This window comes from Ptychodera flava, chromosome 1 (assembly GCF_041260155.1).
Source record: "Ptychodera flava strain L36383 chromosome 1, AS_Pfla_20210202, whole genome shotgun sequence".
NCBI lineage: Eukaryota > Metazoa > Hemichordata > Enteropneusta > Ptychoderidae > Ptychodera > Ptychodera flava.
Window position 1 is genome coordinate 35,927,892 of NC_091928.1, and position 12,726 is coordinate 35,940,617.

At 39.0% G+C, this 12,726-nt stretch overlaps 1 protein-coding gene across 11 annotated transcripts in view; it reads left to right on the forward strand.

The window, feature by feature from the left end:
* The window catches only part of LOC139136172 (oxysterol-binding protein-related protein 8-like), a 121,235-nt gene that overhangs the window by 58,817 nt on the left and 49,692 nt on the right, over positions 1-12,726 (forward strand). The gene's annotated exons all lie outside the window — the stretch shown is intronic.

The following is a 12,726-nucleotide window of genomic DNA, read 5'->3' on the forward strand; positions in this document are numbered from 1 at the left end:
TTGATGCTTCTGATTTTGACAAACGAAAATTGAAAATATTATGCCCCTCCATTGTGTATGTGACTGTTAAATTCCACCTTCTTGATGAAGATTTACTGCTTCGGGCAGGTATGATAGGTAGACAGTAATTTCCCTCTCTGCAGGCAGCATCAATGTGTCTGGGTCTTTCCATGAATTCGTGCATGATCCAAGATACATGTACATATATATATTCTCCATTTATAATGTAGTCATTGTCTCTTGATCTGTATATTCAAACTCATGAATATGCTGTACATAAATGAATAATACCAGTTATTGTGTTTCAAGCAATCAATTGCAAATAGAGCATGAAGATAATGGTTTACACTTTTTGTGCAACTGTCAAACCCCAAACCCCTTTGTTGCAAACCCCCCACCCCACCCCCTCCAAAAAAAAGGAAGAAATAAATGACAAGAAAAATAAGAAAAGCATGCATTATATATGTAAACTTGGTTAGAAAATGATTGACATTTGAAGGGAGGATCAATAGCCTAATCCATGGTTAATACTCTACATGGTAGTGGGATCATCTGAGTGTATTAAGGCAGTATGTGCCTAGATAGTATGACTTAAAGTTTTGCTCAAACTTTCTTTAATGAAACTTTCAACCAATCTCCTACCAAATCAAGAATAAAAATAGGGGGTTACCATGCATCGTTTGGGACAAGAGAAACATACGGTATTACCTAATATTTACAGATATTTGCAATTCAAAATGGCTGCCATCCCTATGTTAACCCTTTTAGTGAAAAAACAAAACTTTCCATTTTCAAAAAAAACTAAGACAGTAAAAACTTTTTTCTCCACATCTTTAAAATGAGCTCCCACAAGCAGTGGATGAGAAAAGAATTGTAAAAATTTGAGAGTCCAAATATCTGTCCATGAGGTGCGTTGTACCTTAATGTTGGCTTAGACCCAAGAGTGTGCTGCACACCTATACAGTTCCTCAGCACATTACCAGCACAGATCACTTTCTATCACCCATATATTTACAATAATGGTTGCAGCTTGTTCAAATGTCAAGCTTAATTGAATTGCGCTACCACACATCACGGCTAGATATGTACAGTATCTTTCAAATCAACAAAGCGACTCTGTTAAAAGTTTCAGTCACTTTTCAACCTATTTCCTAACGCTGTCACTGTTCGTTCATGCTTGTTTTTGCTCAATTACCAACAGCAAATATCATTTTCTGCCTCCCACTTGCAACTATTCATATTAACTTTGAAACCTACGTCCACTGTACAGTCACGCATGAAAACCTTTGCGCACCTGCCTTAAGCTCTATCGGCTAGCTGAGTACGAAGGGTTTTACCCCTTGTTCTTTATCGTGAGTCAAATGTTCCCCATAATATTCTTTGGAAAGCGGTTCGTGCCATGGTTATGTATAGGGGTGATTAGATCTGTTGACTTGCATAACCAGACAAGGCCCTGTGTGATGAACAATGTAATTCTTTTCCATCTGAAATGTCTATTCAATGTCCACCTTTAACGCCTTTGAGCGCCAAAGTCAATTTTTGTCGTCTTCGTAAATTATACAGATTTTTACCACAATTTTGATAAAAAAGTGCATGTGATACCCATTTTATCAAAACTTATCAAAAAAATAACAGAAAAATTCATAAAAATTAGCAAAAAGGTTGCATTAAAATTTTGGGGGGAAAACTTGCAGCGCTTACTCGAGTACGTTAAGGCGAGGCTCGAGAAATTTCTTATGAATATGCAAATTTGCACTAATAAATATTCATATTTCAACGAGCGCGCGCGCTCAGCGTGATTCAACCGGATCGCGGACGTGTATGGTGTGCGAGTACTCGCGAGTGTAGCCTTTGAGGCTTCAGCTCACGTGGGCAAAAGACCCAAACGGGAGATTTGGAACGGCTATTTATGTCAGCCAACTTCACCGTTTCTGTCATTAGCATATCAAGAGCCAACGAAGACTTATACATATCGAAATGAACGCAGTTTGACGAAGGGTATTGTGGCTATGCCATCATGGTTGCCGCCCGGGGTTGCCGCCATCAGCACATGTTGATCCCTGATGTGGCCCGCCACTTGTTTTCGCCATCATTCATCAAGGACAGACAGGGGTGTTTTGCAACAACTGGTTGTCACTACTCACGACATGTACAAAAAACCGTCAGAAACAAAAGCAAGGTTGAGTATTTTATCAATCTCCAGAGCTGCTCTCGCACCGACGCGATCGCTGAATGCGTGCTGAAATGGACGCGACCGCCTCGTTACTAGGATACAGTCAGCTGTCTCTACCCATAAAGCATTGTATGTGGTCCCTGGATGGGCTTCCCCAGGGGCCTGCATAGGGATTCCCCGGGCCGGCTAGAGTCCCAAATCACGACAAGAAAAATGCCAAAATCCAGCCGCTAAACTAGTTATTTTTTAAAATCGCTGATTTGAATATTATATTGACATGTTTGTCAATATCATGCTGGCAATTCTTTATCCCAGAAAGCAAGTGCAGGCACAGTTTGACCCCAATTACGCTCGTAATGGAGGTCGTCCGTCAAGGGTCAGCTGATATTTTGTGGCGAGTCATTAATACGGGGGCGAAATTTCTTACAGTATAGGTCGCACTAGTGATGGAAAGTGGGGTCAACGCGGACAGTGTGGTTATTTACAGGATATTGGGGAGTCTACCGGCTGGATTCTGTGCTCGAACAGACAATACCATTTTCGAACCAAAAATACCGTTATTTAGTGAAATTAATAATTATTTCGGGGATTTTATCAACATAATACGATTTTGCGGAGTTGTTTTTTATAAAATACATATACAAAGTTTGACTAATATGGAAGGATGTGCCGATTTAGCCAGTAAAACCGAAACGCACTCGTCGGTAGAGGGCGCCCTTGCGGGAGCCGTGCCTTAACATACTCGAGGAGTTATACCATGCTGATCAGGAGGCTTATGTTTTGTTAGGCAACAGACAATACTGATAATTCTTTTATAGTCACAATTATAAATTGACTTTTTAACAAAATGTACCGACAAGAGATGGATAAACAAACATCTTACATTCATAAAACAAAATATTTGTAAACCTTCAGCTGGAAGATTCCAACTGCCAATGTCCATAATCATGTATTTGAAAAAGTCTACAATAAAAAATTATTTATGAATAAAAGCAGTTGGTATATTGCATAAGTGTTTCCAAATGATTAACATATAGCGTTAACGTCATCAGTAACTTTTGGGAGTAATTGAAACAAAAGAAACAGAGATTCAGTAAAAATTGTTGAAAGCTGTGATTATGCATTTCCTGTGGTTCAAGGTAATTCCTTAAGACACTGTTCTGTGTGAATGAGGAGGAGACTGTCGGTGTTTGAATGATTATGTCTAATGAGATGGAGAATAAGCGTAGAGAAGGTAATGATGTTGCAGCAATGCTGTTGGGAATAGATGTTGGTTCAGAGTCTTATCTCTGGTGAGCGTGATCGCAAGGCCGGATTAATTCGTAGAGCTAATAGGGTAGACGTGGGAGATGAGTTGACCAGCATTGCCACAAATTAAGATCATTAACTTGGTATTACTGAGTGAAGATTGATAGAAAAGAAAAACATCTGATTGGCATTTCAAGGAAGAGTTAAACTGATGCTGAAAGAAGCAAGTAAAGATCTGACAATGTACCATAGGTGTTGATCAGTGTTCCCTCTAATGGTTTTGAGTGGGTTAGCATCTTAGGCGTTGGTGTGGCGACTGCAGAGGCAGCCATGTTGCGTTTTCTCTATATATGCTAATTTATCGAGGTGGGTAAATCTGGTCACAACTTACCCTGAATGTGTACGCATACCTTATGTTGGTAGCAACTGTGCTACTAATGAGCGTTAGAACTCAAAACGCGGAAGTAAAATCGGCATTGACATCGCACCTTTCGCCCAAAGTGTTGATACAAACACTAAATACCAATCGAAATGACCGAAACAAAAGTTGTGCAAAATATGAAATTCCACTGCAAGAGCAGTCGGAGGGAGACACTGCGCAACTAAAGCGCAAATAAGCCTTGACAGGAACACTAGTGTTGATACTTTGAAGGACCATGCTTGTAGATAATCAAAGATGTGCATACTAAATAGAACACAGTATTTGACCTCAAGCCCCCTCCCTGTCCTCCTAATTGACAGGTAGGAACTGTGATTAAACCTCCTCTAAAGATAATAAATTGCTGAAATACAAATGTAGCAGGTAAAGTTGTTGTAATATTAAACTCCTGACAGCTTTTTGAATAACAAACGTTTCAGAATAAAACATGAATTTTGATGAGTATCATGCATATACACTATTTCAAGGGCATAATATCATGTGTGCTACTTAGACGTATATTCAGAGTGAAACTACACGTACTGATTGAAATAAAAGCTAAACTCCTGCCCCTCAACTCAGTGGTTTCTATATGCTAGTTTACTAGAAAATACTATACCGGTATGATATACATCTGTACGAATCCATAAGTCCGTAAAGATACTTCATATCACAGAATATATGTGTATGATCATGATTTACAAGTCTGTGTGACCATGGGATGTCTGACAAACTTTTGACTGTACTCTGTCATAAATCTCACACACAGGAAAAATGATACCATTTTGAAATTTATCATAAAATAATACTGGCATTGACTACGAAATATGTATACCTGATGAGACCTAGTACGGTACTCCGATTGCCAGGTCGCAGTGGAGGGACCATGGCCAGCTGTACAATTTCAACTATCCATAGCAGTGTACCGTACAACTACCGTGGTTGATCTTCTTATAATTCAAAGTTGGAAACCAGAAAGATATCAAAAAGAATTCTGTAAGAAATCCAGCAAGCTGTTCTGTGTGCAAAAGAGATTTGCTTCAGTTCAATGAGTGATCTCAAGCGTGGACAAATCAAGGAGAATTGTGGGTAACGTCACTGTGGGCAAGTGATAGGCCTGGCAGTATGAGATTTAATGAATTAAGCTGTGTTCCGCTTAAGGCATGAGATGAGTTTTGAATGTAACTGCAAGCCAAGTGACTAAACCACCAGCCAGAATACTCTCTGATGAAATGGCAAAGTGCATATAGTATGGCTTCAGAACAGAAATCGTATGAGATAAATTATAGCGGCTGTAATGGATATGCCCTTTTGGAAAAACAGAGCAGGCTTTCAAAAAAAAAATTATGTAATAATGACAGAAAAAGGCCTCTGGCAACTAATGATAATAAAAGGTCAACTTTTTCATTTCATTTGGTTGGTTTTATGAAGTGCAATGATAGTACCGGTACATCATCCTAATCTATGGCTCATCGTCTACCACTTTGTGTTGAAGTTCAATAAAAATTTCACTTAAATGTATCACTTCAAACTACCGGTACAAGTACTGCAGAAATTCTGAAGGATTATTGTGCTGTTTGTTGTATAGCACATAATTTTCATAAAACCTTTTTGGATTATTTCACCCCAGTTGAGCTTCCTTTGCCATCTTGCGTACCCCAAAATAACATTAGATTGCATTGCTCACAAAACCATCGATAAAAAACAGCTATTGATTGATGTTCTCATTTTTAGTCCCCACGGACACCGTCCGGGGGGACTTATAGGTTTGGTCATGTCCGTGCGTGCGTCCGTGCGTGCGTGCGTGTGTGCGTCCGTCCGTGCGTCCGTCCGTTCACGCAGATATCTCAGACATGCCCAGGTCAATTTCTTTCAAACTTTGCACAAGGATAGTTCCCTACCCCATACAGATGCACGTCGATTTGTTTCACAATGCGATCAATTTTGGCCGTGTTAGAGGACTTTTTAGTTTTCACCTCCATAGACTCCCATGTATAAGGCAGTCTCCATAGACTCCCATGTATAAGGCAGTCCATAGACTCCCATGTATAAGGCAGTCCATAGACTCCCATGTATAAGGCAGTCCATAGACTCCCATGTATAAGGCAGTCCATAGACTCCCATGTATAAGGCAGTCCATGGACTCCCATGTATAAGGCCAAGAAAATAAAACTTTAGTTTCTCATCGTATTCATATTGCAAAAAGGATGCAGTGACACAGTTTTTAGTCCCCACAGATGAAGTCCAGGGGGCTTATAGATTGGGTCATGTCCGTCCGTGAGTCCATCTGTGAGTCCATCCGCAGCTTGAGCGGACGTATAGAAATTTGCATAATCAATAGGCTGCAGAGCCTCGTTCTGAATGTAAACAAGCAATATGTCGGAGTACACGTTGCTCGAGCGACTTGGTCGTGAAAATGGGCTCGAAAGCTCACAAATATGATTATTTAATGCGAAATTGAACATGCTATGAGGTAATGTACACTTTTGAGAGTAATTTCATCGTATCTATGCATGATAGAAATAAATACTAATGATAATTGACAACTGAATTCGTACGTTGCAATGATGGTTTATACCTCTCAGCTGTGTGCTATTTTTAGACTGTGACCCGAAACACACTGATACAGGTCTTGAACAAAAATAATACTTGTTGTGTCAAACCACTTGCTATTGAACAACGCTTGTGACAAGTTTCGTGAATTTCTGACAGTGCGCATATATTTGCGGCATGATTTCATGATGCCATGTATGCGCTGTTAGTGTTACCGTACAAGGCCGATCGTACAGCCCAGTGTACGCGTGTACAGCGTACAACGCTATGGCACTGAAACTCGCCTTTATGCTGTCGGACTTCAGTCAACATTGACGAGTTGAAACATGGTAACTGAACAGTGATATACTACCCGTTACCAGTGAAAAGGAAAACTGTGACAAATCACGGTCACTCAAATCCACTCTTACAACGATATTATTATCTTGAAAGGCTGAGGGGTCAGTAAAATCAGGCGTGGGAATGTCCGACCACCACATCCTGCATCGACTCCAAACAGACAGACACTGACAGTTGACAATGACCGAATACAAGAGAAGTCGGCCAGTACAGTATGCACCCTATTAGAATATATGCTCCATATTAGTGTTTCTTTTTTTGAAGTCTCACTTAAGTTATATACGAAAGCGATCTAAATGTCATTCATAAGATGAGCGTAATGTTTGCAAACTTCACAGATCACAGTTCAACGCACGTATGATATACACACATTGGGTAAAATTAAAGATGGCGGTGTATCGCGATCGTGGTAGCGAGTTTTGCAGTCTTCGTCATAGTTACACTTGAAGTTCGTTAAAAAGTCATAAGAGATGGCGAAGCAACTTAGTTAAGTCATCAAGCCATGAATTTTACTGAAGAAATGGCATAATGTTTGCCTGAACTTTAATACGGTACCGCGCGCGATCTGCAGAAACACGGAGGCAGACCGTACATGTTTTGCAGGGTGGACGTGGGAGCTCTTCGACTTTGAGTTGTTTTCTGAATGTTCGTAGTACCCGGTAGTATTAAACCGACAAAATAACAAAAACTATGGTAGTAAAAAGTTAAAATTGTTTGGCATATTCAACTGTGAAGAGAATGCGTATGCAATCATATTGCTTTGTTGCGAGTGGCAGACTTCTCCTGGCCGAGTCCCACTGCACTGGCCGAGTTGGTCGGCACCATCGGCGCTGGCGATGGCCGAGTTCGCAACTGCCAGACTTCTCCGGTTACCCAATGGAATATTGGTAGCCAATGCCTACGAGGACTACCGCGAAATTGTAACCCAAGCATCAAATATAAATATAACATAAGTTGGATTGACAACAGTAAAATATGTGATATTGTGCAATCTTTGGGCCTAAACAATTTGTAAACGTGAGCAAGGCGTCAGCGGAGTGCAACACGTTCCTCACTTTAAGCGGCCATCTTGTCTTCTGATGGCGGGACGGTGTACGACCTACGAGGCCAAAGCAGTGATTTGCAGGGCATGAACAAGAATAAAACTAAGTTAGGGGGCTTAAATAATGATTAGACTGTCTAACTATGTAAAAATATTCACAAGAATCAGCTGTGCATGTAGTTGCGGCAGCTCAAAAGTAGGCCTATGTTTAGCGAGCCATAGATCGACAATACTCACATAGCACCAAAAGTAAGCCGTAGAAGTTGATAAAATTCATAGGCACAAACTTAACTGCTTTATATGACCATAGAAACGTCTCTGACATCGTTTGTTGGAAAAAATGGGCTGAAATTGCCCCCCAAAAACAGGAAAAATCACACTAACGGTCAAGTAGAACAGCGCCCTCATCACTTCCATTTGAACGAAATTCTAATATAAATATGCAAATAGGGGTATCTCCGCTCAAGCTGTCCGTTCATGCAGATATCTCAGATATTTTGACAAAATGTCACGTGACCTTGGTGACCTTTGACCTCAAATATATTTTTCCATAACTCAGTAACCACAAGTGCTACACCCTTCATATATGGTATGATGGGACAGCTAATGACGCCACATATTGTACCTAATTAATTATGCGCATATCTAATTTTGAGCGAGCCAATAGAGCTAGAGGTCTGATTTTTGTATATAGGGATAACTTAGCAATACTTTTTTTTTCAAAAATGTCACGTGACCTCAGTGACCTTTTACCTCAAATATACATATTCGTCCATAACTCAGTAACTACAAGTGCTTACACCCTTCATATATGGTATGATGGCACAGCTTTTGACGCCACATATTGTACCTCATTAATTATGCACATATCTAATTTTGAGCAAGCCAATAGAGCTAGAGGTCTGATTTTTGGTATATAGGGATAACTTAGCAATACAATTATTTTGACAAAATGTCACATGACCTCGGTGACCTTTGACCTCAAATATACATATTTGTCCATAACTCAGTAACCACAACTGCTACTACCTTCATGTATGGTATGATGGGACACTTTATGAGGCCATATATTGTACCTCATTAATTATGTGCATATCTAATTTTGAGCAAGCCAATAGAGCTAGAGGTCTGATTTTTGGTATATAGGGATAACTTAGCAATACAATTTTTTGACAAAATGTCATGTGACCTTGGTGACCTTTGACCTCAAATATACATATTTGTCCATAACTCAGTAACCACAAGTGCTACACCCTTCATACATGGTATGATGGGACACCTTATGACGCCACATATTGTACCTCATTATTATGTGCATATCTAATTTTGAGCGAGTCAATAGAGCTAGAGGTCTGATTTTTGGTATATAGGGATAACTTAGCAATACAATTATTTTGACAAAATGTCACATGACCTCGATGACCTTTGACCTCAAATATACATGTTTGTCCATAACTCAGTAACCACAAGTGGTACACCCTTCATATATGGTATGATGGGAGACCTTATGATGCTTCATACTGTACCTCATTAATTATGCATATATCTAATTCTGAGCAAACCCATAGAGCTGGATGTCTGTCATACATATGCACATAGATTTGTTCTGTGATACGATCCAATAAGGCCGCCATGTGGCCATTTTATTACGATTTTTCATGTCCTGAACTACAGCTCAGACATGTATCAAGCGAATTTATTCAAAAGTATTTTTATCACAGACCTAATGAAGAGGACTCTATCCTCTCTGAGGACCTGTAATCAAAGTACTACCCATTAACAAGTGGGGACTGTGTCATCAACGATGACTTGTTGATCGTACAGTGTCATCAATGCTGTGAACATACATACAGCATATGGCCAGCTGCGCAAGTTCAACTATCAACAGGGTTGGACAACTCGTTAATGTTAAAAGTGGATTGAGAACCTGTTCATAGCTAGATGCCCCTCAGGAGAAACCCATTTTATATTGTGTTCATTAATCTACATTCACACCTATGAAATGATCCATGGTAGTAGTTCTCATGCTATTTCAATCAAAGTCACAATAACAGGTATATTGAACAGCGACCAGTAATTTTATAAACAAGGTGACCTATTTCTCAAGAACTTTTATAATGAAAGATCAACAGAATTAGTGTGTCATGTCATCATAATGTGACCTTTTAAAGTTACTGGCATTATAGAGCTATTAGACACGACACCAATTTAACTTACAAAATGCAAATTCCCTGTGGAAAGAAATGATTGACAGAAAAATAATAAGGTATATGTGAGATATAGTTTCAATAGCCTTGTAGGTATTCATCAGCCTGCCAAATACATGGAATTTCATTCTTGGAATATATACATACATCTGGTAAATGATTCGGCATGATGCAACCATTGTAGGCTTGAATATTGCAACATGAACTGGGCGACATCTAACAGCCGCTGGTAGTTAAACACAAAAGTCTGCGTTCTATTCAAAGTAAATTCCAAAAATTGTAACAAAATTCAACAGTGGAGCATGCAAAATAAATGTTGTGACATAGTCTGTACAATCTGTTTTCATCAGAGATGTACGTTGGTGGTGAATAAAGGTCAGAAATGGAAAATTTTGAAAAGAAGCCAGTAATCCAGTAATTATTATTTTGACAGTAAAAACATGTTCATGTAATTGTTATAAACTATATTCACTTCATGATCTTCCGCGTTTGTTTATCATTATCAGCTGATTGTATCATCGTCTGAACGAAAAATGGATATGTTAGTGTACATGCATCAATAAGAAACATTGTTTTGAATTTATCAGAATGTTATCATGAACTAATACGAGGTTTGTAATTACAAAACGTAATCCTTTATAAACCATTCCTAAATAATAGTCCATTCCGTAGTGAAAGTTTACGGAACATCTGTCAAGGAAATCCAATAATGTACACAATATGGACGTGGTGTAGGGAATAATAGGATAGAGTTAATCAAGTATTGAAAATTTCTTTGATGGACATTGTCAGTTCTGTGTGTGCATATAGCATTCATAGCTTGTTCAGAGTCAAAATATGATGCAATCAATATGTGGTATAACAGTACTGCCAGTTTTGACTAGATATAAAATGGCACTCATGTGTGGTATAATGGTATACTGCCATTTTTGGCTAGATGAAGAAGTGCATATGGGCATAAATATGGTGCCAGCAGTGCTCACTAGTAATACATGCACACAACAAGAGGTATATTACATTCAAACAGCCTTATTCAATAGTTTTCATATAAATATAGTTCATTGGATCTTTCGAGCTTAAGAAAAAACCCAAAAGGGGGATGCTGCATGTGTTTTTAGTCCCCACGGACACAGTCCGGGGGGACTTATAGGTTTGGTCATGTCCGTGCGTGCGTGCGTGCGTCCGTCTGTGCGTCCGTCCGTCCGTTCACGCAGATATCTCAGATACGCCTGGAGCGATTTCATTCAAACTTAGTACATAGATTACTTCATATGTCATACATATGCACGTTGATTTGTTTTTTGATACGATCCAATATGGCCGCCAGGCGGCCATTTTATTACGATTTTTTCATGTACAGAGCCATAACTCAGGCATATCTAAACCGATTTTATTCAAATTTGGTACAAGGACATTGACCTATGTCATACATATGCACGTTGATTTGTTTTTTGATACGATCCAATATGGCCGCCAGGCGGCCATTTTATTACGATTTTTTCATGTACAGAGCCATAACTCAGGCATATCTCAACTGATTTTATTCAAAGTTGGTACAAGGACATTGACCTATGTAATACATATGCACGTTGATTTGTTTTGTGATACGATCCAATATGGCCACCAGGCGGCCATTTTGTTATGATTTTTTCATGTACAGAGCCATAACTCAGACATGTTTGTACCGATTTTATTCACAGTTGGTACAAGGACATTGACCAATGTCATAGACATGCACGTCAATTTGGTTTTTGATACGATGCAATATGGCCGCCAGGCGGCCATTTTGTTACGATTTTTTCAAGTACAGAGCCATAACTCTGGCATATCTCAACCGATTTTATTCAAAGTTGGTACAAGGACATCGACCTATGTAATATATATGCACATGATTTGTTTTGTGAAATGATCCAATATGGTCGCTGTGTGGCCATTTTGTTACGTTTTTTTCATGTACAGAACCATAACTCAGACATGTATCAAGCAAATTTATACAAAGTTAGTACAAGGAGATTGACTTATGTCATACATATGCACGTCAATTTGTTTTTTGATACGATCCAATATGGCTGCCGTGTGACCATTTTGTTATGATTTTTTCATGTACAGAGCCATAACTCAGGCATATCTCAACCGATTTTATTCAAAGTTGGTACAAGGACATTAACCTATGTCATACCTATGTAAGTCAATTTGTTTCATGATATGATCCAATATGGCTGCATGGCAGCCATTTTGTTACAATTTTTTCATGTCCTTAGCCAAAACTAGGGCACGTCTCAACCGATTTTATTCACCGATTTTATTCAAACTTAGTAAAAGGACATCAGACCAAATTCATGAAGAGGACTCTATCGTCTCTGAGGACTTGTAATCAAAGTACCCATTAACAAGTGGGACTGTGTCATCTACGATGACTTGTTGTTAAAGGCTTAGAGTAGAATAAATCTGTGATTTTTTTAACCTCACTGTACTTTTATTGCACCTTTTTTAGTTGATTTTGCAGTTCAGATGTGTGCCAAATGTTCCCAATAAGGAACAGGCTAGACTGCAGTCTTCCTAGAAATCACTGCTAATGTTTACAAAGTGCAGTCAACTCTCTTTAGTGTTTTTTTTATTCATTTGCCCTGTGGTTTGTACTGTGGATACACATCTGGACTTCTATGCTCTTAGATCAAACACCTAGAAGCCAAAGGTTTCTCTGAGCACCCGTTCTCACTTTCTTTGTACACAGGATTGTGAAATT